General features: G+C 41.7%; 1 protein-coding gene across 12 annotated transcripts in view; it reads right to left on the reverse strand.

Moving 5' to 3' along the window:
* MAGI2 (membrane associated guanylate kinase, WW and PDZ domain containing 2) overlaps window positions 1–26,584 on the reverse strand; it is a 585,270-nt gene that overhangs the window by 204,881 nt on the left and 353,805 nt on the right. The window lies entirely within an intron of this gene.

Here is a 26,584-nt window from a genome sequence, read left to right on the forward strand (position 1 = left end):
AGCATCAAACATCCACATCCTTCGGGAGGACTTGATAGGTGGATAAAAAATGCCAAATCCAGTGTGAACATCTGGCTGACTGTGCAAACAACAACAACAACAACAACAACAACAACAACAACAACAACAACAACAACAACAACAATAATAATAATAATAATAATAATAATAATAATAATAATAATAATAATAATAATAATAATAATAATAAAAATCACACTCCAGCACCAATTCAAAAATAATGGGAACCATCTAATTAAGCAGACATTTGAACAAAACAAGCAATTTATAACAGAGGCTGGAAAAACTGCAATTATTTGGTTTACTGTTATTATTTGATTGAAATACTGCTATATTTGATGGGAAGTCTTCAAACAGTGCTGGATAACCATCTGTAATGGATGCACCAGACTCTTGTCACCTTGCAATTTACAAGATAATGTGGATTGCAATTCCCAGAATTTTCCCCACCAGCGGGCTGGCTGGAGGAATTTGGGGAGTTAAAGTCCACACATCTTAAAGTTGCCAAGGTTGAGAAATACCGATCTAACAGAATAACAGAGTTGGAAGGGCCTTCAGAGATCTTCTAGGCCAACCCCCTGTTCAAGCAGGAGAGATTATACTGTTCCAGGCAACAAATGGTTGCCCAATCTCTTCTTAGAAACCTCCAGTGATGGAGCACCCACAACTTCTGGAAGCCAGTTGTTCCACTAATTCTGTCAACTTGTAAAGCATTCCTATGCCTGCTTCCGAGTTGCCGTAAGAAGTGTGGGGGAGGAAAACCTAAAGGAGCAGTACGGCAAATAAAAACCAGAAGCACATTCCACGCTTATCTTATAAAGATTCTAGCCTAGGCTACTGGATCTTCTGCCCCTGAAAATCCTTCATTGGAGAGTGTGATTGATGATACCCAGCCCGTGAATGGTGTTTCGTTGGAGAATCTGATTTATGACACACCCAGAGGGGGTGTGGGGAAACAGGGTCACAGGTGACTGTAAATTATGTATGCCAGAGTTGGCTGCATTTAGGTTAATGCCGGCATGTTGCTCCTAATAAATCTTTTGGATTCTTTTGAAGCATGGCTCGAGGCTCATGATTTAATTAGTGCAATCTTTGGAACCCAGACAGATTCATTGTTCTTACTGTCCAGAGATTTCTCCTTAATTCCAGGTTGCTTCTCTCCTTGATTAGTTTCCATCCATTTTTCTTGTGTTTCCTTCTGATGCCTTGGAGAATAAGTTGACTTCCTCTTCTTTGTGGCAGCTCCTTAGATATGGAACACTGCTCTAATGTCACCCCTAGTCCTTCTTTCCATTAAATTAGACATACCCAATTCCTGAAACCGTTGTTTGTATGTTTTGCCTCCAGTCCCTTAATCATCTTTGTTGCTCTTCTCTGCAATCCTGTGAAACTTGCCCTGAACAGGGCTGAACTCGGTGATATCAAAGCAGCTTTCCAACTCTACAGTTCCCTGATCCATCCATCCATGACAGGTTCAAGTCCCCTCTGTTGTGGCCTGCCTGCAGCTGATGGAGCTGGCAGCAGAGTCAGACAGTAGTGAGGAGGTTGGGGAGGAACCTGGGCTGCGTCAGGAGGCTGAGGAAGATCTGGAGGAGGGTTCTGCATCAGAGGCAGAGATGGGGCCAGGGCAGGTTGGCAGTCAGCAGCTGCCTTTGGGTTCAGACAGCAGTGAGGTGGAGGAGCTTATGGAACTGGTTCCCAGGACTACCAGAAGACAAGAACAATTGAGAAAGCAGGGTTGGCTCAGGAGTAAGGCCACACCTCGGAGATGATTGGCCCCTCCCATAGGACATAAAAGAGGAGCGAACGGGATGTGAGCTTTTGCAGGAAGCAATTAGTTTGTCTGGTCGATTCAAACTTTGAAAAGTTCTGTTTGACTCTGTGTCAAGTTTGGCCTTGCCTTGCATTTGGCCATTCGTTCTCTGGCTGCATTCCAAGTGCGATAAGGTGGGTGTTTATCAACATTCCCCTGAAAGACTGTTTGCCAAGCCTTGCAGGCTGTGAATGAACGTAATTCACAGCCGTGGAAATAAAATAAAAGAGGTTTTCCCAGAATTAAGATTGTGTTTTATGCTTTCCAAGGAAGCCTAGATCAGAATACCCACTTCAAGAAATAAGCTGGGGAAAAATTCTGGCCTCAGCAAGACTAAAACTAAAATATCTGCATTAAAACTAAAAACTAAAATATCTGCATTAAAACTTCAACCATATGGATTATAGCTGGAAGCAGATTTATATTTAAGTGCTTCAGACACATCTGTTCATTTGTTCTCCTCGTCTTTGCTCTTGGAGAACCTAATGATGATAGAGAGGCAAGCATGCTTCTTGCTTCTCCCAACCGCTTCCATTCTCTTTGCCCAAATTTGAAAATTAATTTTTCTGCTGGAATGTAATTTATTGAGATGGAGACAGTTCAAATTAATGCAACCAGACTGTGTGTCCTTAAGCTGCAAAGGCTTTGGGGCTTTCCAGGCACCGCAGATTAAATTATGAGCTTTTTTTGGTCCTCCTTTCCTTCCAAAGCAATTAGCTACATGTATGCAACGTCTCTCTCTCTCTCTCTCTCACACACACACAAAAACAACAACTAATGATCTAATTAAATAATAATAAAAATAATACCTGGAGAAAAGCAGAAGAGGAGAGAGAGAAGAGAAGAAAACCGCAAAATAAAAAGACCTGCAAAAAGACGAAGGATGACTTTGGAAAAGAAACCAAAGACAGGACCAAGTAGGGGCCAATCCCAAAACATCTGGATCGCTAGTTGAACACCATTGTCACTGACAAAACCACCGTCAGTCAATTGTAAATGCAAGTTTATTGGCACAGCTTACATCCTTCCTTCCTTCCTTCCTTCCTTCCTTCCTTCCTTCCTTCCTTCCTTCCTTCCTTCCTTCCTTCCTCCCTCCCTCCCTCCCTCCTCCCTCGCTTCCTTTTTCCCTCCCTCCCTCCCTCCTTTCCTCCCTCCCTTCCTTTCCTTCTTTCCCTCCTTCCTCCCCTTTCCCCTTCCGCTCTTCCTCCTCCCTTCCTCCTCCCCTTTTCCTTCCTTCCTTCCTTCCTTCCTTCCTCCTCCCCTTCCCTTTTTCCTTCCCCTTCCCTTTTCCTTCCTTCCTTTTTCCTTCACCAATTCCTTCCTTCCATCCTCCTCCCTTCCTCCCTTCTTCCTCCCTCCCTCCCACCCTTGCTCCTTTCCTCCCTCCTTTCCTCCCTCCCCCCTTTTTCTTTCCCCCTCTCTCCCTCCCTTTTTCTTCATTCCTTCCTGTTTTCTTCCTCCCTTCCTCTCCTTTCCTTTTTCCTTCCTTCCTCCCTCCCTTTTTTCTCCCTCCCTCCCTCCTCACTTCCTTTTTTTCTTCCTCCCTCCCTCCTTTCTTCCCCTCCATCTTTCTCCCTCCTTCCCTTTTCCCTTTCTTTCTTCCTTCCCTTCCTTTGCCTTTCTTTTCTTTTCCTTCATCCATTCCTCCCTTCCTCCTCCTTCCCTTTTCCTTCCTTCCTTCCTTCTTTTCTTTCCTTTCTTCCTACCTTCCTTTATCCATCCATCCATCCATCCATCCATCCATCCATCCGAAAGCAACTAGGGCTATTCTAAATAATAAATTCTCCAATTGCAAGACTAGAGTTTTAATCCGAAGCTATATCCTTTCACACTGGTGTTCCATCCTTTTGGCATCCATCAATTCCATTACTGCAATAGGGCCATCTGGACTTCAACAATGATGGTGCTCAAGTGTAGTAGACATTCTGCTGTCATTTCATTCATTCTTCTGGTAATTACTTGGTGAATGCAAGGAGTGTGTTGTTGGTTTCTCATTGACAGAATCTGGAGTTCCCATTTCTTTATAGGAAGCCCAGCTGAGCATAATGATTTTGGACACAGCTTGTAGGTTATTGTGTGAAGGAGGCCATTGTCGCTCAGCATGTAGTCCTTTCTTTTGGCAAGGATGTTCACTTGAGCAATGAAGAGAAGGCTGTAGTTGGATGCTGTCTCTTCTCTCTTCTCATTTATTTCCAGAAACGCTTAAATTACCTAAAGTAAGGGACGCAGTGGCTCAGTGGCTAAGACACTGAACTTGTTGATCAGAAAGGTCGGCAGTTCTCCGGTTCGAATCCCTAGCACCGCATAACGGAGTGAGCTTCTGTTACTTGTCCCAGCTTCTGCCAACCTAGCAGTTCGAAAGAGGTAAAAAATGCAAGTAGAAAAAGAGGGACTCCTTTGGTGGGAAGGTAACAGCATTCCGTGCGCCTTCGGCATTTAGTCATGCCGGCCACATGACCATGGAGACGTCTTCGGACAGCGCTGGCTTTATAACAGAGATAAGCACTGCCCCCTAGAGCCAGAAACGATTAACACGTATGTGCAAGGGGAAACTTTACCTTTTAGTTTAATGAAAAGAAGGACTAGAGGAGACACAAAGGTGCTTTTTTCAAGAGGCAACTAGACTTTCTGTTTTTTCTTTGAAGACATTTCACTTCTCATCCAAGAACCTTCTTCAGCTCTGACTGGACGGTGGAGAATGGAAGGATTTATACTCCTTGCAGACAGCTGGTCATTTGCATCTTTTTAGAGAGTCTTTGACTCCACACTTGGAGGTCTATCTGTGTCCTCAGGATCACCTGAGGAGTGCAAATGGGTGTAGAACCTTCTTGGAACTGCTGAAAGGACTGGAGATAGATGACCAGCTGTCTGCAAAGAATATAAAACCCTTCCATCCCTCTACTATCCAGTTAGAACTGAAGAAGCTTCTAGGATGAGAAGTGAAACATCTTCAGAGAAAGACAAGAAAGTCCAATTGTCTCTTGAAAAAAAAACTCCTTTGGGACAACCACGACCTGGATGATTGAGAATCTCCATAGACAACTAGAAAAGACATGATAGCAGTGCTCCAGGATTTGAGGGGATCCTATAAAGATGAGAGGTCAAACTATTTTCCAAAGCACCAGAAGACAAGATAAGAAACAATGGATGGAAACTAAATAAGGAGAGAAGCAACCTAGAACTAGGGAGAAATTTACTAATGGTGAGAGCAATCAACCAATGGAACAGCTTGCCAAGAAGTTGTGGGTGCTCCATCACTGGAGTCTTTCAAGAAGAGACTGGATACCCACTTGTCTCAAATGGTATAGGGTCTCCTTCTCAAGCAGCGGGATGGACTAGAAGACCTTCAAGATCCCTTCCAACTCTGTTATTCTGTAGGTACTATTATGTACATGTCATTTTTGAAAACTGGCTTTTCTGATTTATTATACATACAAATTTCCAGGAAGAACTTCTGTATTCTATCATGATGTTCCTGTGAATAAGAAACTAATCCTCCTAGGACCAAAGAAATCACTACCATTTGAAAACTATTATATTTTAGTTTTCTTGGAGACAGTAAAAAAATATGGAGGACTCGGTAAACAATAGACTGCTCCCAGCAAACCTGTGTCTACGTGAGCAGCTATGAAGGTAAGTTCAGAGAGGCTGAAGGGTTAAATAAATATCTTCATGAGTTAGAGGTTGCCAAGCTCAATTAATAAAGCCTAGTTGAACTTGATAGATGCCTCCAAGGCTTCTCAAGATAGCAGGAAAGCAAACATTTCATCCTGCTATTCCACAGAATATTTTCTTGCACTGTTTGCGGCTCTAATGGAGAGAGAGAAAGAGATATATATACGGGGAGTCCTTGAGATATGGCCTTAATGGAGACTGTCGATTGTAGTCATAGGTTGTGATGGTCATACAACACATCAGTCATGTGATTGCCTCTATTTCACAAGGTTTTTTTTTTTTTTTGTGGCGGTCACGAATGCAGCTGCTGTGGTCATGAAGTGAACTCATGGCTCACCATGGGTGCTTTTTTGCTGAAAACTGGAAATGCAAGTTTGGGGTAAAACTATTGTTAAAATGGAGTCATGTGACTGTGGGATACTGCAAATCTGTTGTGGCCTGCTGGCTGCCGAATCAGAGGAGGAAGAAGTGTGGGAGTCGGGATCAGCATTAAGGCAATTTGAGAGCTCCAAGGGGGAAGAGCAAATGGAGTTGGTAGAAAGAGAGAGAGAGACAGAGGTTAGCCGGCAGCAGGTGCAGATGACTGAGGAGAGCAATGACTCTGATGAGGGGCCATTTTTTGCCACGATGTCCTCCTGCAATCCTCTACCAGCCAAAATGGAGCTTGCAGAGGCTGTGCACAGCCCACCTGAGTTCTGTTTTCTCTGGCAGGGGGCTGCAGGAGGCTGTTGTGGCTGAAAACTGCAAGGCATTGGACAAAGTTGACCACAACCTACTTTTTGGTAAGCTAGAAAAAAGTGTGATAGATAACATCACCACCAGATAAATTTGTAGCTGGCTGGCAAACCATACTCAACAAGTAAACCTTAATGGGACTAAGTCTACATGGAGGGAAGTAAGCAGTGAGGTGCCACAAGGTTCTGTCTTTTTTGTTTTTTTTTTGTAAATTTTATTTGAGTTTTCACAAAGAGAAAAAAAAATACAAATAAAACATCTTTTTTGAAAGTAGCGTAATACCGGGTTACATTTCTTCGTACAGACACAAATTCAGGTTCATGCTCATTTTTATATTCTATTCCATATCTTATTACTATTTTACATTTTCTGCATAGCTTCTCCCCTCTTTTAATTTTCTCAACTTTATTTTAATTATCTCATCTCAATTCAAATCATTGTATTTATATTTTTTGTCTGTCCTGTTTCAATTATCTATTATCTTTTCTCATGAAACAAAATTTCTCCTGTAGTTACTGATTGGAGTATGACGCCTTTATATCTTTTCCCTAAAGTTGTAACATTCAATATAATACATAACTTCCATTCGGATTCTGCTTGGTACATTCTTAAAATACACACTGTATTCTTAAAAAAAGAAAAAATTATAAATGTATAATATAATGAAAACAACATTCCATTCCAATTCAATTCTATCATTAATATTAATATTCATTAAAGTCTTAACATCTTTAACATTACTTTTCAATTAAATATACTTCTATGGGAACAATTATAAGCTTTCCATAGTTAATTCCCCCCCTCTTCACTTATATTTTATAAAACATTAACTAATTAAAATGTTCCCGTTCCTTCCTAATTCAATTTTCTCATTTATTTTATTTCACTTATTTTATTCACAAACATTTCACTAAATTACACTAACTATTTTATCCCTCATTTTAATCATATGTTGTTTCCAATTTTCTAAAGTTATTTCTATTACTAATATAACAATACAATCTTATGTACCTTTACAGAATCCCTTTTTCAGTTAGATTTTCACCCATTATCTCTAAATAGGTCCTGTTTCTCTATATCTTGCCCCGGTCCTTTGTAACTTCTTTTCCTTTCCTTCTTCCTCTCTCTTCTCTCTCCCCTTTTTACCCCCTTGTCTCTCTACCTCTATTTCTCTCTTATGTATTCCCCTTTTCTGTTGCTTTCCAGTATTATACTTATTTTTTGAATTATTTTTCTTTTCTTTGGTTGTTTTTTTAAGTCTTAAACTCTCCATTCTCTTTCCCCCCTTTCCTTTTTCTTCCCCACATAGAATTACTTGTTCATTAAAGATGGCTTCTTCTTTGTCCCAGTCTTCTTGTTTTGCAGTCTTTTCTTGTTGTTTCTCATAGTTCCAAATCTCCATTTCTAAGAATTGAAAAATGAAGCCAAAAGAACCCTTCCCTTCTTGTGCATCTTCTTTGTACTTTTTAAGTTTCCATTTTCAATTCATTCAGAAGTGGTGCCATTGTATAAATTTTTAAACAACCACCCGATTGATTTTAGTCATTCAAATATAATAACCAAAAATCCAAAGATCACCAAATAATCCAAATACACGCAAGCTGTTTCTTTTTTGCCCTTTTTTTCACTTTCTCTTCCTGGGGTTACTATTTAGTTGCAAAGTTTCAGTTAAAATGTATCTTTTAGAAGTCTTGTTGAAGTTTTACTTTAGATTCTTTTTAATTCCAGACAGTCTCCTCCCTCTTCCAGATCCTGCCCTTATTCTTTTTCTCTCCCTTCCTGCTTATGAAAAAGAAAGTTTTTAATGTCCAGAAATCTTTATTATCCCTTTGGCATTTTGTTTTATTTTCAGCTTAATTGCCTATTGATGTCAAAGCAGACTTTTCCGATTTCTTATTTAAGTCTCTTAGTTGTCAGTATAGGGAAGGGGAGAGAAGAAAAAAAACCCAAACCTTTCCCTTTTCACTTTCCTTCACTGCTTCCGACTCTTCTTTGGGAGCGATGTTATTTTTTGTAAGTTTAAATTCCAGGGTACCTTAGTTGTTGCTTTTACAATTTAACCCAGTCAGCCAAAACTTTCACTTCTTATCTGTCTCCTGCACATTCTTTTCTGGTCGAGTTCTCCTTTGTGGTGGCCATTTCTGACCACCGCTGCAACCGCCTTCGGGAAAGGGAGTAATGGCCAGCTGAGGAGGAGAGATGCGGCTCTCCTCAACCCTGCTGGCAGTCTCCCCCCTCTTCACCACCTCTACAGGGTGGCTTAGCCCCAAAACCAGCCAGCTCGGGGCGCTTCAGTGGCGAGCCCAGACAGAAACCGCGCACGATCGCAGATTTCTGTCTGTCACCAAAGCCTTTCAAACCAGAAGTCCGCCACAAGGTTCTGTCTTATGCCCAGTACTCTTCAATGTCTTCATTAATGACATAGATGAGGGAATAGAAGGGGAACTTACCAACTTTGCAGACGATACTAAGCTGGCAGGAATAACTAACACCCAAGAAGATAGAATAGAATAGAATTCTTTATTGGCTAAGTGTGATTGAACACACAAGGAATTTGTCTTGGTGTAAATACTCTCAGTGCACATAAAAGATACATTCGTCAAGGGTCAAGAATCATCAGGTTCAACACTTAATGATAGTCATAGGGTACAATAAGCAATCAAATCATACTAGGAAACAGTCAATATAAATCATAAGGACACAAGCGACAAAGTTACAGTCATACAGTCACAAGTGGGAGGGGATGGGTGTTAAGGAGTGATGAGAAGATTAACAGTAATAGTAGTGCAGACTTTGTAAATAGTTGGACAGTGTTGAGGGAATAGGCTCAAGATCTGGATCTTGACAGACTAGAACACTGGGCCATATCTAACAAAATGAAATTCAATGTAGAGAAAATCCTACACTTAGGCAAGAAAAACCAAAAGGATACATATAGACTGGGTGAAACCAGACTTAACTGCAGTAACTGTGAGAGGGATCTTCGAGACTTAAGTGGACTAAAAACCCCAAGGCCAGACAAGGAACAATGGATGGAAACTGAACAAGGAGAGATTCAACCTGGAAATAAGGAGAAACTTTCTGACAATGAGAACAATCAACCTGTGGAACAGAAGTTGCCTTCAGAAGTTGTGGGAGCTTCATCACTTGAGGCTTTCAAGAAGAAATTGGACTCCCATCTGTCAGAAATGGTGTAGGGTCTCCTGCTTGGGTGGGGTGGGGCTCAGACTAGATGACTTACAAGGTCCCTTCCAACTCTGATTATCTGTTATCTGTAAAACGGAGCCTCTGAGAGCTGCATGCGACCCTCCATTTTCGCTTGCAGGAGCCGGTTCCTTTACTGTTTCCAGAGTGGGCCAGATCTAAGCATCCTGCAGATCAGATCCGTCTCACGGGCCTTGAGTTTTACACCCCTGAGCTAGATGAACATTTCCAAATGCTGCCAGTATCTTCTAATGGGAGAGTTGAGTTCGGCAGCTAAACTCTACGCACTTTAGAGACAAGAATTATTTCATTCCCTTGTGCTCCCCAGTTCAATATTATTTTATGCCATCAATGATGCACAGCAGGGTGGAAATTCCCACCCAGTTAGAAGTGTCTGCTCCTTTCTTTTGTGGCGGCACCATTTATACAGGTTAGGCTTTTAAGCTTACTACGCATCTCACAATTACTGTCCTTAATGGGCTATTTTTGGACTGTGCTGTCTCTCCTTTGGCCATCTTCAAGGCACCTCTGTAGAAAACTGGTTTTGCCTGACATTTCCTGCCCCACAATTTGCCTGAAATTAAGATGCTAGTCATTGATTAGCTGCCAGATCTATCCATTACCTAAAGTTAGTTCTGACGTGGACTGAATACTATTTAAAAGACGCAGCCCAGATTCTAAAATACGGGTTTAAATTTTGTGAGTAAGAATCTTAGCACTTTGCCTCTAGTCTTAATCCCAGTTCTTTGCCCTTTTATGTGACAGGGTCTCACTTCGATCCTTAGAATCACCTGGTAATGGAGAAATATTTTGTAAAGCAAGGGTTTCTTGAAGTCCCACTGATCAAAAGACCTTTACCTTTACTTTAGTGGATGAATATATGGAATTTATGGTCTTTAGAAATTGGAAGCCGTCAATTTGATAGATTCTCAATAGATATATGGTTAATTCTATTTCCACTGAAAATACACATTCAACTTTATATTGCAAAAGTTGCTCCAATAAGGTTATTATTCTTCACAAGGCTAGTCAAGTCATATAGAATAGAATAGAATAGAATAGAATAGAATAGAATAGATATTGGAATGCAGAATAGAATAGAATAGGAATAGAATGCAGAATAGAATAGAATGCAGAATAGAATAGAATGCAGAATAGAATAGAATGCAGAATAAGAATAGGAATAGAATGGAATGGAGTGGAACATAGAATCGAAGGGAATCAAATAGAACAGAATAGAATTCAGGATAGAATTTAGGATAAAATTCAGGATAGAATTCAGGATAGAATTCAGGATAGAATTCAGGATAAAATTCAGGATAGTATAGAATAGAATGGGATGGGATGGAATGGAATGGAATGGAATTGAAATAGAGGATAGGATATGATATGATAGGATAGGATAGAATAGAATAAAATAGAATAGAAAATAGAATAGAATAAAAAACAGGACAGAACAGAATAGAATTATTTATTGGCCAAGTGTGATTATTACTACAAGGAATTTGTCTCTGGTGCATAAGCTCTCAGTGCATATACAAGCCACAAGTGGTAAATCATGATCGTAATCATCATAAAAATGCATTCATCATAAATCATAGGATACAACACTTAGTGATAGTAATGTAAAGCTATAGGTTATAGAAATATAGGTTGGTGCGGTGGCTTAGTGGTTAAGACTTGTTGACTGGAAAGCAGGCAGACCAGCTTCAAAAAAATCAACTTTTGTGTAATCCTGGTTTTTCATGCTCGACATTTAACACCAGTCATTGGCTTGAAACGGACTTAGTTTCAGCAGTATTTTATAGATATTTATGGAGTTGACTGTGAGCCACCTAAGACTCAGATTTGGACACATACAAATGTTTGTAAACAATACAGAAATAAATAAATGGAGATCTGAAGTTTCTTAGACATATCCAAGACCTAAAAAACTGTCTTGGATTGTGCTCATAAACTGAAAGTAAACAAATGGTTGTATCTGTCAGCATAAAACAAGGAGATATATATATATATAAATCAAGTGCCAAGCTTTCAAAAAAATAGAATCTTGTAAGGAAGTCAATAATAAAAAAGAGGTTTAATTTAATGAATAAATTGGGATTACAGTCTGATTTTTCCCATTAGCCTCTGTTAATGGCCTATAAGCTCTTAGATCAATATTTCCAAACGTCGGTAGAATTGACTTTCAATACTTTGCTAACTAAGAGAGACACAAAGAGTGATCTCTCCCATCAAGGTCAATATGTTTTTAAATTTTCAGTCAGTGAAGACTGGAAATAAGGTTCGTGGGAGATTAATGGTTCTGCTCTTTGGCCTCTTGTCAACAAGTTGTTTGTTTGGAGTCATCTCTCACTCTGGCATTCTTGGCAATGGTACATTTTTGATACATCCCCTCTGACATATTTCTCCTGAGAACTATTGGAAGTAAATGAAAGGAATGGAAACACTGCTAAGAATGCTAAGCATCTAAGAGCCATGGTGGCGCAGTGGTTAGAATGCAGTATTGCAGGAAAACTCTGCCCACAGCCAAGAGTTCGATTCTGTTATTTTGATATATCATTGTCGTCACAGTATCTTTTGCAAAATATATCAGCTGGTAAAACAGATCTGTGAACAACTGGAAGCAAATTAAGTTATAACTAGCAGCCAGAATGGGTTTGTTAAAAACAGATCATGCCTAAACCAATCTTATTTCATTCTTTGATAATGTGGCTATATTAGTAGACCAGTGGAATGCTGTGGACATAGTATACTTAGATTTCCATAATGCATTTGACAAAGTAGACCACAACCTACTTCTTAGTAAGCTAGAAAAATGTGGGATAGATAACATCACTACCAGATGTATTTGTAGCTGGCTGACAAACTGTACTCAATGAGTAGTCCTTGTACATCCACATGGAGAGAAGTAAATAGTGGGTACCACAAGGCTCTGTCTTAGGCCCAGTACTCTTCAATATCTTCATAAATGACTTAGATGAGGGAATAGAAGGGGAACTCATCAAATTTTCAGATGACACTAAACTGGTAGGAGTAACCAACACCCCAGTAGACAAGCTCAGTATCCAAAAAGATCTCGACAAACTCGAACAATGGGCTCTATCCAACAAAAGGAATTTTAATGTGGAGAAAAGCAAAGTTTTACATTTAGGCAGGAAAAATCCCTTCCAGCTTAGTTTTGCTCTGTTCTGTTCGCCCTGTTCTGTTCTACTCTACTCTACTCTTGTGATGACCCAGGGCGTGGCACAAAGGCAACACAGTCACATAAGTAAGAAAAGTCCCTTTAATATCTCCAACTTTGCCCCCAAATGTCCAGTTACCTTCAGCTGGAGAAAAAACTCTCCCAAGAACAGTCTTTAAGTGGAGGAAATTCAGTCCAAAAACAAAGTACATATAAATTGTAAATAAAAATTCACACAAACCACGCTGCAGCAATTAACTGGACAGGACAGGATAAGGCCAACCCCCCCCCCAAAACACACAGTTGGGAAGATGCCAGGAACCCAGATAAACCTTCACAAAACAAGATAATACATGATTTGTTTCCAACAAGTTGCTGTGCGCTAACTCCCTTTTAAACACTGTGTTCCCAACTGCAGCTAATGAAGGGAATCAGGGCCCTTTCCTCCCCCATAAGCCATGCAACTCATGTTGCTCCCTTTTCCATTCCTTCCTGCATGCCCTAGGATGAAAAGGGGTGGGTGGGTCTTCCTTCAAATTCCCTCTCCCTTGCTCTACCTCTCCCCTGCTCTGCCCAGCCAGACTGTGCCCTTCCCCAGTTTCTTCCACAGCCAATGGAGCCATTCTTCCACTCCCTGTCAGCTGCTCGGCCTCCCCCTCAGAATCAGATTCCGACAGGGGCATGACAAGTCTACTCTACTCTACTGTACTCTATTCATTTCTGAGACCTATTATAGACAGTTATGAGTTCAAGGAGCTACAGTATTGGCTTTTGATGTGTTACTTATTTTTCACTCATGACTATGTCTGGGTATCAACTTGCAAGTCCAACCACCATAAATAATTACATTTCTTGCCTTGCACTTGTAAAATAAATCCTATTCCAGCATGAATCCTAGAGATATAATTAATAGATGTAGATGTGATTCTCCTTAGGTGGTACTATGAAAAAAGGGGCAATATCAGATTGCTCTAAATGGTATTTAGACAAAGAATTAGATTGCAGTATTAAGGGTATCTAACTGTTGATCTTGTTTGCCTTAATTACATCTGCATTTTTCTTGTCTGAAAAACAAGATGATTCTGATTTGTCTGCAAACAAAAATGGCTGCAAACTGGAAAGTGTCTTTGTTGTCATGGTGAACACACAAAGATGAAACGAGTAGAATCTTAAGTGAAGATAATGAAGCTGGAATTAAACTTTCAATGTTTTTGATTTACTGGATAGAACTTCATAGGGCAAATCAAAGCCAAAAGGGTGGAAATTTTGACAAACGCAGATGATTGTTATATTAATAAAGTAATGTGGAAGTTTGCCAGCTGGTTCAACTTCATGATAGATGTCAGCTACAACTCTTAAAATAACTTCTTGTTGCTTTTGTTAAATGGAAATTATGTTCCAAAATAGTTAGAAGGCACCAAACTGTTTACCTAAAACAACAATCGTACATTCATTTCGGCATTTATAGAGGTTGAACGTATTCTTTTGCAAACACTTTGTAATAACAAAGAATATTAACTAGATTAAAGGATCACACTTGGAATATTGCATCTGGTTGAAAGTGAGAACAATTAATTAGTGGAATGGCTTACCTTCAGAAGTTGTACATGCTCCATCACTGGAGGTTTTTAAAAAGAAATTGGACAACCATTTGACCGATCATGTGATTTTGTCTCATGACCTTTCTTTTTTGCACTTTCAAACAAAAACAGCTACACATTCGAACTCAAGTCCATGCGATTCTCTTACCAACCATGGCAAAAGCAATTGTAAAATTGAGCTCAGTCCCACTTGGATTACAATTGCAAAACCAACCAAAATTCCAGTAGCATTTGTGGTCATAAGTCGAAAACTACCAGCAAAGTTACATTAACTTGGCATAACAGGGTTTGTTTGGAGTTACGTTTAATCTCTTGGAAGTTGCTTCTCCTGACCATGTTAAACATATTACAAGATTGGAAGCAGTTCATTGCATAAAATTTATAAAACCCATTAGGACTAATTTGGATTCAAATTTTCATGAGTTCTGGTGACAGGGTGGTTAGAATGCAGAATTGCAGGCAAACTCTGCCCATTGCCAGCAGTTTGATCCTGATTAAATCAAGGTTGACTCAGCCTTCCACCCTTGTAGGTTGGTAAAATGAGGACCCAGATTGTTGTGGCCCAGAGGCTGACTCTGTACACTACTTAGAGAGGGCTGTAAAACACTATAAACTGGTATATGTCTAAATGCTATTGCCCTTCCTTCCTTCCTTCCAACACAGTGGTTAGAATGCAGCATTGCAGGCTAATTCTGCTGACTGCCAAGAGTTCGATACTGACTGGCTCAAGGTTGACTCAGCCTTCCATCCTTCTGAGGTTGGTAAAAAGAGGACCCAGATTGTTGGGGGCAAGAGGCTGACTCTGCAAACTGCTTAGAGAGGACTGTGAAGCACTATGGAGCAGTATATAAATCTATTGCTATTTCCTTCCTTCCTTCCTTCCTTCCTTCCTTCCTTCCTTCCTTCCTTCCTTCCTTCCTGCTTCCCTTTCTCATTCGCCTTCCTGGTGGTACAGTGGTTAGATTGCAGTATTGCAAGCTGACTCTGCCCACAGCCAGGAGTTTGATCCTGACCAACTCAAGGTTAACTCAGCCTTCCATCTTTACAAGGTGGGTAAAATGAGGACCCAGATTGTTCGGATTGCTGACTCTGTAAACTGCTTAGAAAGGGCTGGAAAGCACTGTGAAGCAGCATATAAGTCTAAGTGCTATTGCTATTCCTTCTTTCCTCTCTTCCTCCCTTCCTTCTTTCCTCTCTTCCTCCCTTTCTCATTCTCTTCCTGGTGGTGCAGTGGTTAGAATGCAGTATTGCAGGCTAATTCTGCCAGCTGCCTGCAGTTCAGTCCTGACTAGCTTAAGGTTGACTCAGCCTTCCATCCTTCCAAGGTCGGTAAAATGAGGACCCAGATTGTTAGGGGCCATACGCCAAGTCTGGAAACCATCCAGAGAGTGCTTTCAAGCGGTGGGCTGGTATATAAGTCTAAGCACTATTGCTATTTAACTAATGTTTTTTTTCCCTTACTGAAATGACATAGAAGCAATACACTTAGTAGTTTCACCCAAAGGAACTGTAGACATTTTTCTTTTCACCATCTGCGCAAATGGAAAGGTGCCTCTGTCTTTCTCACATCTAGCCATAATTGCAACTCGTGTCACCCTGCGCATGATTCAGCTTGCCTCAGCTAGATCATGAAGATCAGCCTCATCCGAGGAGGAGGAACAAAAAAATCAATTCCTCTCTTGGGAAAATGAATGGAAGCACTTCACTCCGAGTGCAACCCTTCCCGACTTCAAAAGTGCTAAGACGATGTTTACCAAGGCTCAGTATCTTTCTGAGAAGGGGGAAAAATATTTTTGAAGAAGATCTAATGAGAACAATGGGAGTTGAAATGACTCCCGTGCACATTGGGTTAGAGCAGGTAGAAGCAGTCCTTAGCTTATGACTACAATTGAGCCGCAAATTTCTTCTGCTAAGAGAGACAGTTGTTAAGTATGTTTTGCTCCCTTTTACAACCAATTGTCTGTAATGCTATGGGGTTTCCTGCCTAAGCAGAAGGCTGGACTAGAAGATCTCTAAGGTCCCTTCTAGCTCTTCTATTCTATTCTATTCTATTCTATTCTATTCTATTCTATTCTATTCTATTCTACTCTACTCTACTCTATTCTTATTCCATTCCATTCCATTCCATCCCATTCCATTCCACTCCTCTATTCTGTTCTGTTCTGTTCTGTTCTATTCTATTCTAATTCCACTCCTCTATTCTATTCTATTCTATTCTATTCTATTCTATTCTATTCTATTCTATTCTATTCTATTCTATTCTATTCTATTCTATTCTATTCTATTCTATTCTATTCTTCTTGTTGCAATTGTTAAAGGTATCACTGCACTTGTTAATGTTATTAACATGGTTGCTAAACAAATCTGGCTTCCCTGTGGACTTTGCTTGCCAGGAATTTGGAAAAGGGGAATACATGACTCCAGGACATTGAGGATATTGGCAAGGGCAGTCAAGGGAGGTTGGACTTAGTTCACTTGTGACTACGAAGGGATTCTAGGCTGATTCCTCTCTTGACTCCACCCCTCCAGGTTCTGCCACTCCTTCTCCTACATATTCTCCTCTATGCTCACGATGCTGCCATATCACAAATCATATCATCGTTATCCTCAATCAGAATGAAAAGAGCCAAGGCTGCTATATTTTGATACTGTAGGCAAAAATGCAGACCTTGGTCTGTTATTTTGAGAAATTTTAATTTTTGGGCTTTCCAAAACAGCCATTCAGCAACCCAATCTCCCTTGAAAATCCTATTGGATCAACCCATGGTGAAATTCTTCCCTGTCCTGAGAAAGATAAAGTTTTTTTTTTTTTTTTTTTACAAAAAAAGATATGGACTTTTATGGGAGCTGTAATTTACAGTTCAAATAAACTGAGATAAAAAGCAAAGTGTATATGTCAGTGGTGGGATTCACATTTTTTTACTATCAGTTCTGTGGGCGTGGCTTGGTGGGCATAGCTTGGTGGGCATGGGAGGGGAAGGGTATACTGCAAAATCTCCATTCCTTCCCCACCCCACTAACCTGCTTTCCAGCTCTGTTCTCCTGTGCAGGGCAACCAAAGGAGAACCAGCCGATCAGCTGGGACTTAATGGAAGGCAGAAAATAGATGGGGGTGGGGCCAGTCAGATGTGGGATTTGCCGGTTCTCCAAACTACTCAAAATTTCCACTACCGGTTCTCCAGAACTGGTCAGAACCTGCTGAATACCAACCTCTGGTGTATGTAGTAATGTGTACAGGCAGTCTTTGACTTACAACAGTTTCTTTAGTGACTGTCCAAAGTTATAACGGCACTGAAAAGAAACCTGAATTATGACCATTATTCACACTGACAACCATTGCTGCATCCCCATGGTCTCATGATCCAAATTCAGACACTTGGCAACTGATTCATATTTATGACAGTTCCAGCATCCCGGGGGTTATGTGATCCCCATTTGTGACCTTCTGACAAGTGAAGTCAATGGAGAAAACCAAATTCACTTAACAACCACATTACTAATGTAACAACTGCCATGATTCACTTAACAACTGTGCCAAGAAAGTCATAAAAAGAGGCGAAACTCACTTAGCAACCATCTCTCTCTCTCTCTCTCTCTCTCTCTCTCTCTCTCTCTCTCTCTCATCTCTCTATCTATCTATCTATCTATCTATCTATCTATCTATCTGATGCTTTAGGTGAGCTCACAAAGCTATGCTTAGTCTTTTTAATTACTGTTCTTTGTCCTACTGGGGATTTTTCCTCCCTAAAGAAAAAATTTAAATTAATTAGCTCTGGAAGAATATTATCATGTTTCCACGAAAATAAGACTCTATATAAGACTCTATATAATATATATAATTTGCCACCAAAAAAAGGCACCAGGTCTTATTTTCGGGGGGATGTCATCCACTGACTAACCTCACTTGCGTGCGTTGCCCACAGCCTCCTTTTCGCTGGCAGAGGCCTTCAGGAACTTCTTCTTCTGCGGCCATCAAGGCTTTCCTGAAGGCCTCTGCAGCTGATAAGGGAGCTCAGGATCAATCCAGAGCTTTGTTACCAGCTCCAAAGGCCTTCAGGAAAGCCTTGCCAGCCTTGCCGGCTGCAGAAGAAATGGGCCGGTGAGGCAGGTGTCGGGGTGTGCAAGACCTGGCTACAACTGTCCAATGGTAAGTAGCAGGGCAGCTCCACCCACCCCTCATCCCCACCCTAGTTTAATTTTTACCTGTCCACTCTGGAGTGGTGGGATCTTAATTAGGGCTTATTTTGGGGGGGGGGTAGGGCTTACATTGGGCACACATGTAATAATCAAGCTAGAACTTACTTCTACTGATGGTTTTCACTGTCAGGAAATTTCTCCTTAGTTCTAAGTTGCTTCTCTCCTTGATGAGTTTCCACCACAATTGATTCTTGTTTTACCCTCAGGTGCTTTTCAGACATGCACTTTAGGGTAGACCAGGGAAGCGTAAGACTGAACTATTTTAAGCCAACTTAAGACTTGAAAGACAAATCTTAGGGTAACAAACAGTGGTGGGATTCAATTTTTTTTACTACTGGTTCTGTGGGCGTGGCTTGGTGGGCACGGCATGGTGGGTGTGGCATGGCTTGGTGGGCTTGGTTGATGGGCATGGCTTGGTGGGTGTGCAGTGGAGGGTTACTGGAAAATCCCCATTCCCTCCCCACCCCACTAACCTGCTTTCCAGCTCCGTTCTCCTGTGCAGGGCAACCAAAGAAGACCCAGCCAATCAGCTGGGACTCAGGAGGCAGAGAAGAGATGGGGGCGGGGCCAGTCAGAGGTGGTATTTGCTGGTTCTCCGAACTACTCAAAATTTCTGCTACCGGTTCTCCAGAACCGGTCAGAACCTGCTGAAGACCATCTCTGGTACCAAAGGAACAAGTGTAAACCTTGGTCTTGTTCTCTCTGGATATGAACTAGGCAATCTGAGGGAAAAGATATATTCTGGGTTTTTGAGTGTGTGCTTTCCTGCTGCCCATTTAGCTGGCTTTCCTTCCTCCGTGATTTTATGGTTATTAAGATGACACAGGTATAAAACTGAAAGAGGTGAAGGTGAATTGTAGACATCTTTTAAAATGTTGGTGAGGATAAAAACTCTTTGATATTGTTGAATCACTCCATTTAGGGGGGGGGGGGCTTAACCCATTTATTTTTTCTTCTCATTCTTTTTTAAAAGAGCTTGCAAAAAAATTGACAGGGCAATTTTGAGAGGCTTAAAGGTTGCAAAAGCACAGGTGGTATCCAGCAGGTTCCCCTTGCACATATGTGCTACTTGTTTCCGGCTCTAAGGGTGGTGTTCATCTCTGTTACAAAGCTGAAGAGCCAGTGCTGTCCGAAGAGTCTCCGTGGTCATGTGGCAGGCATGACTAAATGCCAAAAGTGCATGGAACGCTGTTCCCTTCCCACCAGAGGGGTCCCTATTTTTCTACTTGCATTTTTTACGTGCTTTCGAACTGCTAGGTTAGCGGAAGCTCACTCCATGACGCGGCGCTAGGGATTTGAACCGCCAAACTGCCGACCTTTCTGATGGACAAGCTCAGCGTCTAAGCCACTGAGCCACTGCATCACTCTCTATTTGTTACATAGGAGCAAAAGAACTCTGCGTATCGCCTACGACCAAACACAGGAAGTTGAATTCACAAACATTATAGGAAAAGTAGAAACCAAGGAAGGTATTAGCCATAAATTACAATCCCATAAATTAGATTAGCAGGGATGATTTATAGGGGTGGGAGAGCTGAGAACCTGGGGTTGTCTTGATTTGAAGTGGGGAATTGGTTTAGAACAGGGGTGGGGAACGCTAGCCCTTTAATAAGTTGTGAACTTCAACTCCCAGAATTCCTGAGCCAACTTTGGCTCAGGAATTCTGGGAGTTGAAGTCCACAAGTCATAAAGGGCCCATAGTTCCCTTTTCTTGGTTTAGAATAACCAGCAGGAGGGGGAATATTCCTTCTTGACAATGCTGTGGCCTCCATGCCATGCTTCTAATGAAGACAAACAAACACAACTCAACACTAGTCATCATTCTAACCTGCCCAGCTTCAGGTCAACAGATCATTTTGGAAACACTTTACTCAAGCCTTCCTTTATTTACAGCAAAGATGGGGCTTTCATTAATTCCACTTTCCTTTCTCGGCGGCCCGCTGTGAGGTTGCCTTTCTTCAGGCCAGATGCCAAGTGATCCAGATGTCCCGAGCAGTGAAATGAAAAGGAAGTTGGTTTCCTTGGCAACTATTGTGGCACAAAAGCTCTCTGAATTTTTCTTCTTTCCCCCCCTCTCCTCTCCTTTCTCCCTCACGGAAGACTTCAGTAATCCAGACAGTACAGAGGAATAATAATAAGCATCAGATCGGAGCGTAACGCCACAAGGACGGATAGTAAAGAGAAGGGAAACATTATTTATCAATGTGGGTATTCAATGCCACTTTTTATCCTATATTTTCTCATTACATTCCGGCTTTCTTAGAATTAAGAACGAAGAAGAACTGAAGGAGGACACAGGAACAATGGAGCAAGATCTTGAAAAAGAATTAAGGAGGAGGCTATTTTAAAGACAGAATAACAGAGTTGGAAGGGACCTTGGAGGTCTTCTAGTCCAACCCCTTACTCAAGTAGGAAACCCAGTACCATTTCAGACAAATGGCTGTCCAATTTCTTCTTAAAAGCCTCCAGTGTTGGAGAATTCACAACTTCTGGAGGCACGTTGTTCCACTGGTTAATTATTCTGTCAGGAAATTTCTCCTTAATCCTAGGTTGCTCCTCTCCTTGATTAGTTTCCACCCATTGCTTCTTGTCCTGCCTTCTAGTGCTTTAGAGAATAGGTTAACCTCCTCTTATTTGTGGCAGCCCCTCAAATATTGGAAGACTGCTATCATGTCACCCCCTAATCCTTTTTTTCACTAGACTAGAAGTACCCAATTCCTGCAACCATTCTTCATATGTTTTAGCCTCCAGTCCCCTAATCATCTTTTTGTCAGGGTTCCGGTGATTGCCCTAATTAAATCATGAGCCTTCAGCCAAGCTTCAAAAAAACTCAAAAGATTTATTAGGAGCAACATGCTGGCATTAACCTAAATGAAGCCAACTCTCAGTCACCTGTGACCCTATTTCTCCCCTCTCCCCCTGGGTGTGTCATAAATCAGATTATCCAATGAAGCACAGGCAGGTGTCATCAATCACATTCTCCAATAAAGGATTTTCATGGCCAGAAGATCCAGAAAGTAAAACTGATGTGTGTTTCAGTGGTGGGATTCAAATAGTTGCCACCGGTTCGGTGGGCGTAGCTTGGTGGGCACCCTTTGCATGCATGCACACACTTTGCATGCATGCGCGTGATAAATGTGCACTTTGCGCAGGTGCAGAGGTGTTTGTGCAGGCACAGAGGCATTCTAACTTGCCTCCTGCAAGCCTGCACGATCCTGGTCACTTCAACAGCTGCCACGCGGCACTCTTCTGTGCCATGCAAAGCAGCTATGCTTCAAATTCAGCAGACAAAGGTGAGTATGGGAGCCCAGGTGGGCAGGTGGGCCCAACAGCAGAGCGGTGGAGAGAATCGGTTCAGTCTCCGCTGTTCATCACTCCTACCGGCTCGCCAGAACTGGGCCAAAGTGGTAACATACCACCACTGGTCTGTTTCTGAGCTGAAGTTGAGTTGCTGTTCTGCTCTGAACCTGTAACATGTCTGCTTCTGTTTGAGTTTGCTCCATGTTGGAGAAATCTACAACTGGTATTGTAAAATTTATTTTATATGTTTATAAAGAAGTTAAATGAAGCCTCAGCCATCTGTGTTTACTTTTCTGGCGCTGAATTTACACTGCAATAGTCTGAACATTTTTCAGCACCGTAACTTTGAACTAAAAGAACTGTTGTAAGCAGAGGACCACCTGTATTAGATAAGGAATTTGGGTTGATGATAGGATCATGTGCCCCGTCCCCGCAACTCCAGCTTTCCTATTACTCAACCACATGCTTTGTCCATTCTTAAAATTACATTTTCCTCAGTACTTAATTGTGGGGAGAAATTGCTTGCTCATTAATCAAGTTTTGTTCGTTGGGAAATAGCTGGCAAGCACACGTTGTCCTAATGCAACACAGAGCATTAAGCTAGGCCCTTCACTGTCTGAGTCACTCCTGTACGTAAATATTAAATATACTTTATGAACAGGAAGCTAGGGTGATCTTTACTTCTGAGAATGCCTCCGGGCCCTAAATACGCAGCCCGTAATGGTTCGTGGGGAAGGCCTCAGGAAGAAGAGGGAGAGAGAGGTTGCCTAGGGGTGGATCAGATAAGAGATGGCATAGCCTGCAGCTGTATAATGACTTGCCAGATAGATGTCAGGCAAAAGAGACAGAAAACATGTGACAGATAAGCTAATACTATTTTATTGTACAGTTGCAGAAAAGATTCTTGCAAGTCTGAAACAGCAATTGTCCTGTTGCCTTTCTTACAGTCTGAGATCCATGTTCAGATACCAATGTCTCCTGCTCCTACTCCTGCTCCTCCCCCCTCCCCTCCCTCACTTCTTCTTCTTCTTCTTCTTCTTCTTCTTCTTCTTCTTCTTCTTCTTCTTCTTCTTCTTCTTCTTCTTCTTCTTCCTCTTCTTCTTCTTCTTCTCCTCCTCCTCCTCCTCTCCTCCTCCTCCTCCTCCTCTTCCTCTTCCTCTTCCTCTTCCTCTTCTTCCTCCTCCTCCTCCTCTTCCTCCTCCTCCTTGCTAGTGAAGTTACCTGAATCCATATCATGTGAGGTATGAGTATCACTTCATAAATACCTGGAATGCTGCATCCAGCTTTGGTCACCACGATATTAACAAATATAGATGTAAAAGATGTCGAGACTCTGGAAAGAGTGCAGAGAAGAGCAACCACGATGATTAGGGGACTGCAGACTAAAACATATGAAGAACGGTAACAGTAACTGGGCATGACTAATCTAGTGAAGAGAAGGACCAGGGGAGACATGATAGCAGTCTTCCAATATTTGAGGGGCTGCCACAAAGAAGAGGGGAGGTGTCTACCTATTTTCCAAAGCACCTGAAGTCAGAATAAGAAGCAACGGATGAAAACTAATCAAGAGAGAAGCAATATAGAACTAAGGAGATATTTCCTGACAGTGAGAAAAATTAATGAAATGGCCTCCAGAAGTTGTGGGAGCTCCATCACTGGAGGCTTTTAAAAAGAGATTAGATAGCTACTTGTCTGGAATGATAATGGGTGTCCTGCTTTAACAGGGGGCTGGACTAGAGTTTCTTCCAGCTCTATTATTCTGTTCCTAGCTCCTTCCTTCACCAATTGCTTAAAGAGGCCTAGGTTTTTGGAAAAGGGAATCTGATCCAGAATGCCACTTTCCTATTGTTCTTTCCAGTCATCACACTATAAAAAGATATTGAGACTCTGGAAATAGTGCAGAGAAGAGCAACCATGATAATTAGGGGACTGGAGACTAAAACATATGAAGAACGGTTACAGAAACTGGTCTAGTGAAGAGAAGGACCAGGGGAGACATGATAGCAGCCTTCCAGTATTTGAGGGGCTGCCACAGAGAGGAGGAAGGGGGTCAAGCTATTTTCCAAAGACCCAAAGGCCAGACAAGGAATAATGGATGGAAACTGAACAAGGAAGAGATTCAACCTGGAAATAAGAAGAAACTTTCTGACAGTGAGAACCATCAACCCATGGAACAGATGTTGCCTTCGGAAGTTGTGGGAGCTTCATCCCTGAAGAAGAGATTGGACTGCCATTTGTTTACTACTGGTTCTGAGGGCGTGGCTTGGTGGGGGGGGGGGTTGGACTACATGACCTACAAGGTCCTTTCCAACTCTGATGATCTGTTAACATCTGTTAACAGTCATTCTGACTACTGAAACAATTGGCTCCTGAGCTAAAGGCATCAAGCAAGCTAAACAAGCTTCTTTGTTAACAAAGGCACGTGCTACTTCTTGGGGGAGCTCTTTTGTAAATTAACAGCCTTGTAACCACTGTGATTCCTTCTGTGTTTATAGCCCGGGCTGTTCAGAATCCTGCAGCTCCATCTTCAGAGAGACAATATCTATGCTCATGTTGAAGATGCAAGACACAGTAGGACTTTGGCAAATATCTTGCTCACTGACGCGGTCTTGCAGTATCCTTCTTTCTTTGGTGTACAGGGTGGAATACAAACCACAAACACAACAGGCCTAGCTTTTTATTCCATGCCGAGTGTACCCAATTCTTCAAACAAGGAGGAGAAAATCCATTCCCGCTGTTCATCTCCATTATTTATAACAGATTGCATCCATCATTAGCCTACTGATCAGTTAAAAAAAAAAAAAGAATCACTTCAGAATTGGTTTCACACAGAGAAGACCAGAAGGTGTTCTTTGCATCAGATCCAGTCTCTTTTATTTATGAAGCTTTAGATGCCTCCTGACTTTGATACCAGTTACAGATGTCAATAAAAGCAAAATAAAAATCAAAATCAAAAAAGGCCTTTTTTTCTAGTAATGTTGCATGCTTTTCTCGGTAGATAAAGCCTACCTTATTTTTTAGAAATGAATAGCAGATGCAAGAAAATCTATACCGATGCTTCTTGGATGAGAAGCGAAACATCTTCAAGGAAAAACCAAGAAAGTCCAGTGATCATCGAGACAACTATGACCTGGATGACAGAGTATCTCCATGGACAATTCTGTACAAAGTTTCTGTAATTTGGGGAGTTGAGTCATGTTTGTAAGAATATATCAGGGGTGGGATTCTACCAGTTTGGACCTGTTCGAGCAAACCGGACGTTAAATTTACATCTGGTTCGCTGAACCGGTGGTTGAACCGACCCCGCCCACTCCACCCCTCCCAGGAGTCTCCACGTGGCCCATTTTGGATGCAGGTAAGCGCAGGGTCCGTGTGGAGGCACTGGGTGGGTGGAAAACTGGCAAACCAGAAATTCCAGAAGTCCAGAAACAGGCTTGTTTCTGACGTCCGGAGGTCCTCCGGAGCTTGGGAAATGTCATTTTCACCCTCCCATAGGCTGAGGGATGCCTCGGGACCCTGGGGAAGGTGAAAACAGCCCTCCCAGAAGTTTCAGTAGGCCATGCCTACCATGGCCATGTCCACCCAGTAACTGGGCACTGAACCGGTTGGTGGGATATTTGAATCCCACCCCTGATATAACTCCCTCTTTCCAGAATATTCAATGGCCAAGCTGACTCTGAATTCTGGGGGTCAAAAAAACAAACAAACATCAGAAAGGTACCCACTTTGGTGGAAACCATTCTGTTCATCTGTTGCTGGGGAAGACTCTTGAGGGTCCTCTGGACTGCAAGAAGATCCAATCAGTCAATCTTTGACTGTTCTGTGAAAGGACAGATACTGAAGCTGAAGCTCAAATACTTTGTCCACCTAATGAGAAGACCCTCCTTGGAAAAGACCCTGATGTTGGGAAAGATGGAAAGCAAAAGGAGCAGGGGACAGCAGAGGAGAAGATGGTTAGATAGTGTCATCCACACAATGAACATGAATTTGGGCCAAGTCCAAGAGACAGTCGAGGACAGGCGGATTGATGGGTTTTACTGCTATGATCCATGGGATCATGAAGAATCAGACACAACTAAGCAGCTCAACAACCAGCTCCTGTGCTCTGTATGTCTGTGGCACTGTATTTATAGGATCATCACAGACAACAAAGAACCCAAGCATGGAATTATATGACTACTCAGATAATTGTATCACAATCAGATTGAAAAATAATATGAATATTGTTGTGAAACTTAGAAGCAACCTTCAATCGATCGATCGATCAATCAATCAATCACATTTTATTTAGGGCCCAAGTCCAAACACAAGGAAGAAGCTACAATAAATATAAAAAAAGAATTTCTAAAATTGTGAGAAAACTGAAACTTTATAATCGCTTCAAAGCTGCTGGTTCTTTGAGTGCAGGATTATAACACCAGTTGTTCTGCTTCCATCCATACTGATATTCTAGCACAGCTGGCCATAGTGAACAAAGAAAAAGGGAATCAAGCTATTCTCCAAAGCACCAGAAGGCAAGACAAGAAGAAATGAATGGAAACTAATCTAGGAGAGAAGCAACCTAGAACTAAGGAGAACAACTAATCAATGGAATGGCTTCAGAGGTGGTATTTAGCAGGTTCTGACCAGTTCTGGAGAACTGGTAGTGTAAATTTTGAGTAGTTCGGAGAACCGGCAAGTACCACCTCTGACTGACCCCACCCCCATCTATTCTCCGCCTCCCATTGAGTCCCAACTGATCAGCTAGGTCTTCTTTGGTTGCCCTGCACAGGAGAATGGAGCTGGAAAGCAGGTTAGTGGGGTGGGGAGGGAATGGGGATTTTGCAGTGTCCTTTCCCTGCCACGCCCACCAAG

Source organism: Notechis scutatus, chromosome 6 (assembly GCF_049901735.1).
Source record: "Notechis scutatus isolate UNSWTSFEM ecotype Mainland chromosome 6, rNotScu1.2, whole genome shotgun sequence".
Lineage (NCBI taxonomy): Eukaryota > Metazoa > Chordata > Lepidosauria > Squamata > Elapidae > Notechis > Notechis scutatus.